The sequence below is a fragment of the Danio rerio genome, chromosome 2, assembly GCF_049306965.1.
Source record: "Danio rerio strain Tuebingen ecotype United States chromosome 2, GRCz12tu, whole genome shotgun sequence".
NCBI classification, from domain to species: domain Eukaryota; kingdom Metazoa; phylum Chordata; class Actinopteri; order Cypriniformes; family Danionidae; genus Danio; species Danio rerio.
In genome coordinates, this window is record NC_133177.1 from 58,353,615 (window position 1) to 58,360,162 (window position 6,548).

At 34.0% G+C, this 6,548-nt stretch overlaps 1 protein-coding gene across 1 annotated transcript in view; it reads left to right on the top strand.

Annotated features, from left to right (window-relative positions):
* Nucleotides 1-3,160, top strand: part of LOC101885373 (potassium/sodium hyperpolarization-activated cyclic nucleotide-gated channel 2-like) — a 179,272-nt gene extending 176,112 nt beyond the window's left edge. Inside the window, exon 9 of the mRNA XM_073931626.1 lies at nucleotides 2,741-3,160. The gene's annotated coding sequence lies outside the window, so the exon portion shown is untranslated. The remainder of the gene's footprint in view (nucleotides 1-2,740) is intronic.
* The last annotated feature ends 3,388 nt before the right edge of the window (nucleotides 3,161-6,548 follow it).

Below are 6,548 nucleotides of genomic sequence, written 5' to 3' on the forward strand. Positions count from 1 at the left end.
TATATATATATATATATATATATATATATATATATATATATATATATATATATATACAAAATTATTAGCCCTCCTATGAATTTTATTTACTTTTTTTCAAATATTTCCCAAATGATGATTAAGAGAGTAAAGATTTTTACACTATGCCCTACAGTATTTTTTATTTGTTTTATTTCGGCTAGAATAAAAGCAGTTTATTAATTATTTTAAAGCCATTTTAAGGTCAATATCATTAGCCCCCTTAAGCAATAATTGTTTCAAATGTCTACAAAACAAACCACTGTTGTACAATGACTTGCCAAATTACCCTAATTAGCCTATTAAGCTTTCAAATGTTACTTTAAGCTGAATACTAGTATCTTGAATAATGTTTAGTCAAATGTTATTTACTGTCATCATGACAAAGGTAAAAGAAATCCGTTATTAAAAATGAGTTAGTAAACTGTTGATTAGAAATGTATTGAAAAAATTACTCCAAAAAAAATTGGGGGAAAAAATATGCTGGGGGCTAATAATTCCGACTTCAACAATAATTCTGACTTTATAACAATATATATATATATTATTTATATATATATATATATATATATATATATATATATATATATATATATATATATATATATATATATATACTATTTGAAATCGTAAAATATCAATGTGAAACATCTCGATGGACGATGGCATCGTCGTCGTAGGTGGGGGGTGGGGGTCATTGTTTAATATCAAATAATTTATAACGAATATTAATTAATTGTAGCCTACCATTTTCTCTAACAAACCATAAAAGTTACACACAAATTACCACCTGACAATCACTTTAATTCTGTGGAACTTTTCCCACAGCTGGTGGAGGAAACAAGAGTTTGTTTGGAGTTCACTGTTATTTGTATTGTAATGGATGATAAATTCCTTATTTTAATATTATTATGTGGAAATAATAACAAGTAAAGATGCTAGGGCTCGACCGTTTTGGTCACATATGTGCCTGACATTTTATTTTAAGAGCGCCTTTGCGCTCTTCTTATTGGCTCAATGCTCTAACTGAACGTGAATGATTGGTTAATATCAGCCGTCAATCCCTCTGTCAATGCCTTCTGCCTTCAGATGACAGAAGCCACAACCGCGAAAATGTGAAGCGCTGAAGATGAGAGAATGAAAATAACACTGACAGATTTACCTAAAGTTACTAATAATGACACATCTTATTAGTTATCATGTGCTGAATGTTAATCCACCATTTACACTTTTCCAAGAGTGGATAAAAAACTTCCAGTGGCTTCAAGTCCGCTGAGAAAATGACTAAAAATCATTTAATGTAAAGTCTTTGGGTCAGGGTTTGCAGGGAACAGCGTTTGCCACTGAATTTACACATTTTAAGCGCGAGATGTGCTGTAAAATTCTTTTTAAAAATTGAATCCTCACGATGCTGTCACCCGTGCAAGCGGCAGCTATATGTAACATTTAACACAGCTCATAAAAAGACCGTTATTGCTATTAAGATGACATGCAAATGATAAGCTAAATATCAATATAAACGTGGGGTGGGCTGATGGATTGCGATGCCGGCTCAGCATTGTGAAGTTTGTCGGCGATGGATGATGGCATCTTCTATCGACCCAACCCTAAAATATATATATATATATATATATATATATATATATATATATATATATATGTGTGTGTGTGTGTATTCATATTATATATATATATATATATATATATATATAAAAAAAAATTAAATATATATATATATATATATATATATATATATATATATATATATATATATATATATATATATATATATATATATATATATATTTATATTCATGATCAAAATTATAGGCATCCTTGGTAGGTAAATATAAGGAAAATAAAGAAAATCTATTCTAACTCTTTCAAATATGGCCTTTTTTTGTGTGCAAAGCAAATTACTTTAAAGGAATTGACTACATTTATTCAGTCAATGCTTAAACCTCAAACCTATAACCATGGCATTGCAGCGTCATGCAGTACTGTTTGCGCTACACGAGTGCATGAAATTTAATTTATAAAAAGAATAATTGCATTTCAGACAAAAATAAACCATCTGCAGAAGCTGTGCAGCGCAACAGAAGTAGAAACAGAGCGTCTGTCGCTTTGTAAACAGCTCTTGATTATAATAGCAGCGATTTGATTTAGAAAATTTAGCAACGTGTCACTCCCATCTTGGGTAGATGTGATGTAAAGACATCATTTCAATAATAAAAAATAAACCCAAATAAATAAAATCAGAGCGCTGCACACCTTACATCTCCTGTAACATAAGAGTCAGATGATATTAATCTGAGAATGGAAGTGAAGAAGTGAAACTTTATCGCCGTTTTGCAATGTAATCTCTCTTATTTGGCACATTTAGCGCAGTTCGATTTCCTGCAAATAAACCGTTCGGTTCTGCAGGAGCTTTATGTTCTTTGGCCCAAGGACACGATCTGTTAGTTATTTTTTATTTTTCTAGCATATAACATCCACAAAATCCTGATTGGAAACGATGGGGATGGCAGTGAATGTATGTGAATAACTGGACCGTTTTATTTACATGTGCGCACACATTTACATATGTAATGGATTTAGCCCTAATGAAGCTCCTCTCTGATTGTCTGAATGGAAATGGCAGCCAAAATGTGAGTTATTTCAACTGCAGGCTCCTGCTCGCCATCCGAGCGGAAAATATGACAGTTTTATTCTGCTTTTCCAGCGAGAGAAAAAAAAAAGGCCTGGCAGAAGCGAAACAATCTTCCCTTGAAGGACAGGCGGACAGATTGACTGAACATCCCTCCATATTTCCTCGGCATCAAATGTAAATCAGGGTACTTTATGTTTCTGTTTTGAAAAGTGTTTCTTTTTCTATCTCTCTCTCTCTTTCTGTCTCTCTTTGTCTGTCTGTTTATTTCCGGTTCGTGCTCCAATGCACAATGTACTGTAAATACCTAGTGTCTAGTATTTCTCGTGTCCAAATAGTCTATTTTTAGTTGTGTGTGGCTCTATGAAAGACCTAATGCAAAGTTTGTGTCTTTTCTCTTTTTTTAAAGGGGAACGTTCACCCAAAAATGGGTTTTAAAGCATCTTTTTGCTGCTTATTTCTGTGCAAAAGTTTGTTGTGACAATGTCTGTCAGGAAAAAAAAAAAACTCAGTCAGCGTTTCTGTCAACAAACGTTAAAGCTGTCTGTCTCTCTGTCTAAAGCTCTTTATAGGATTTATTATTAAATCTTGTTTTCAAAAATGAATATATATATATATATATATATATATATATATATATATATATATATATATATATATATATATATATATATTTATATATATATATATATATTTATATATATATATATATATATATATATATTACTTAATACTTCTAATAATTATATATGACTTTCCAAAAGTAATATTCAAAAAAGATACTTCTACTATGGACAACCCAGGCTCATTCTGAAAACGTACCCATATATACATTCTGCAGAGTGCCAAATACGTCCCAGGAGGTACGTTTTTCTGCAATTTTTGTTTTCATGAATCCACTAGAGGCGGCTCTGTATGCTTTAAGAGATCTAAAATGTCTCTCGCTAGTGCCATTCTCACCTGCTGTTCTTGGATAAAACTACCAGAGGCCGCTATCAACCCAATAGTGTCTTCAAAAGTACCGATTGACCTGCCCACTGCCTTCCCTAAACCCAATGATAGTGTTGTCAAAAGCACAATTGACCCGCCCACCGCCTTTCCTAAACCCAACCGATAAGTTCTTCAAAAGCACCAACTGACCACCGCCTTCCCTAAACTCAACGTCAGTGTTTTTAAAAGCAGCGATTGACCCGCCTACCGCCTTCCCTAAGCCAAACCGACAGTGTTTTTAAAAGTACCAATTGACCAGCCCACCGCCTTCCCTAAACCCAACTGACAGTGTTTTTAAAAGCACTGATTGACCCGCCTACCGCCTTCCCTAAACCCAACCGACAGTGTTTTTAAAAGCACTGATTGACCCGCCTACCGCCTTCCCTCAACCCAACCGACAGTGTTTTTAAAAGCACTGATTGACCCGCCTACCGCCTTCCCTAAACCCAACCGACAGTGTTTTTAAAAGCACTGATTGACCCGCCTACCGCCTTCCCTAAACCCAACAGACAGTGTTTTTAGAAGCAGAAATAGAAAAGCACTCGCAGCTGCCTGATTTTTACCACATTTTCAGATTTTACCACTTTCTCCCTCTATTATTTACTTGTTTACTTTATTTTTTGGCTTCTGTTTTTGTTTTACCCACTTTCTGGAACCGTTCTTCACCAGACTCACACCAAGTCGTCGCAGTCAACTCCTCTCTGCATCTCAAGTCCACTGACGTACGCGAAGAGCCACTGGGCAAACTGGTAACAGAAGAAAGCCGTCCATATGGAAGTAAGCAATCAGCTGGTAAGCACGAAAAGGAACAGCGTCATACCGTGCACCATAGCGTTTATTTTAAAGACGAAATGCAGCCATATGTACTACTGCAACAGCATATGAGGAAGAAATAAACCGTCTTTTCATTTTTGGGTGAATTGATCCCTTATCCTTGCAATATATGTACAGTGGCTGCAAATTAGTGTTAGCCAAATGGATAACCCAGCTAACCTCCTCGTGTGGGGAAACATGACTTGCACATTTCTTTTGTCTGGAACTCTGTCTGCCTTTGGGACACTGACTGAGATTTGTTTCAGATTCCATTCAGCACAGCTCTGTTAAAAGTTTCTGTTCTGGAGATTGTATGCTGTTGCAGTTTATGGACATCACAGCAGATTTGAAAAGTTTTTATTAATAAATTTATTTAAATTAAATTAATTAAATAAATTAATTAATAAAAACTTTAAAATCTAGTTTAAAGTTGTCTAAACTAATTGCTTTAAAAAATAAACTTCTGATTGCTTTATAAATAAAAAAATTTGGAATCTGAAAAAAAAAATGAACGAATGTACAAATAAATGAAAAAAATTATAAATGAATGAGTTAATAAATGAATGAATGAATAAATAAATAAACATTGCAAAATCTCCATTAAAGTGTTCTAAATTATGCACTTTATAAATAAACTTTGTCCATTATAAATCTGGAATCTGAAAGTAAATCTTATTTAAAGGTGTTTAAAATAAGTTCAAATCAAAGTTTTCATTTATTTACAGTAACTTGTAACATGAACTATACTTTATGTTCAATATATTATCTATATCTATATATTCTAACAATTTCTTTCTCGTTAAAAAAGAAAAATCTCTCATTGTGACCCATACATTAATTAATAAATAAATTAATTAATTAATTAATTAATTAATTAATTAATTAATTAATTAATTAATTTATTTATTTATTTATTTATTTATTTATTTATTTATTTATTTATTTATTCATTCATTCATTCATTCATTTATTCATTTATTTATTCATTTATTAATTAATGAATCAATAGTGCGTTAGTCGTTTGGGCAGGTGTGAACGCAGCAATGGTACTCGAGTGCGCACCAAAAGCGGATCAAAACAGTGTACCGAGACCTGCTTAAAGAGGTGGTCTTGGTACACTTTCAAATGAACCCTGGAACGGTTCATTTGTGGTGAGAATATGATCCGTACTAAAACAGGTTCAACCGCAAAAAGTACTGCGCCTTTTGAACTAATCCAGCTACTGTAGGCTTGGTCCGGACCAAATGAAGTGAACTACAGATGTGAAAGCACCCTAAGCCCTGGATGTGCAGTATTTGACATTAAAACAGTTACTCATTTTACTTTTCCCTTAAGATATTTTACATTCATTCATTTTCTTTTTCGGCTTAGTCCCTTTATTAATCTGTAGTCACCACAGCAGAATGAACCACCAACTTATCTAGTACATGTTTTACCCAGTGGATGCCCTTCCAGCTGCAAACCATCTCTGGGAAACATCCATACACATTCATTCACACTCATACACTACGGAAAATTTAGCCTTTTCAATTTACCTGTACCGCATGTCTTTGGACTGTGGGGGAAACCGGAGCACCCAGAGGAAACCCTTATGAATGCAGGGAGAACATGCAAACTCCACACAGAAACGCTAACTGACGCAGCCGAGGCTTGAACCAACGACCTTCTTGCTGTGAGGTGACAACAATACCTACTGCGCCACCGTGCTATCTAATAAATAACCAAATAAAGGTTAAAAATAACTCAACAAAGCACCAAATATTTTTAACTCAACCACTGGGTTAAATAAATAACTCAACGTTTTTTAGTGTATGAGTGAATGATGCGCTAAAAAAAAAGCTCTGCCCCCTACTCAGTATTCCGTTTCAGTAGGAAATGCATCAACATTCATTCATTCATTCATTCATTTTCCTCCAGCTTAGTCCCTTATTTATCTGGGGTCACCACAGCGGAATGAACCACCAACTATTCCAGCATATGTTTTACATAGATGATTCCCTTCTAGCTGCAACCCAATACTGGAAAACATCCATACACACTCATTCACAAACAAACACACACACACACTACAGCCAATTTA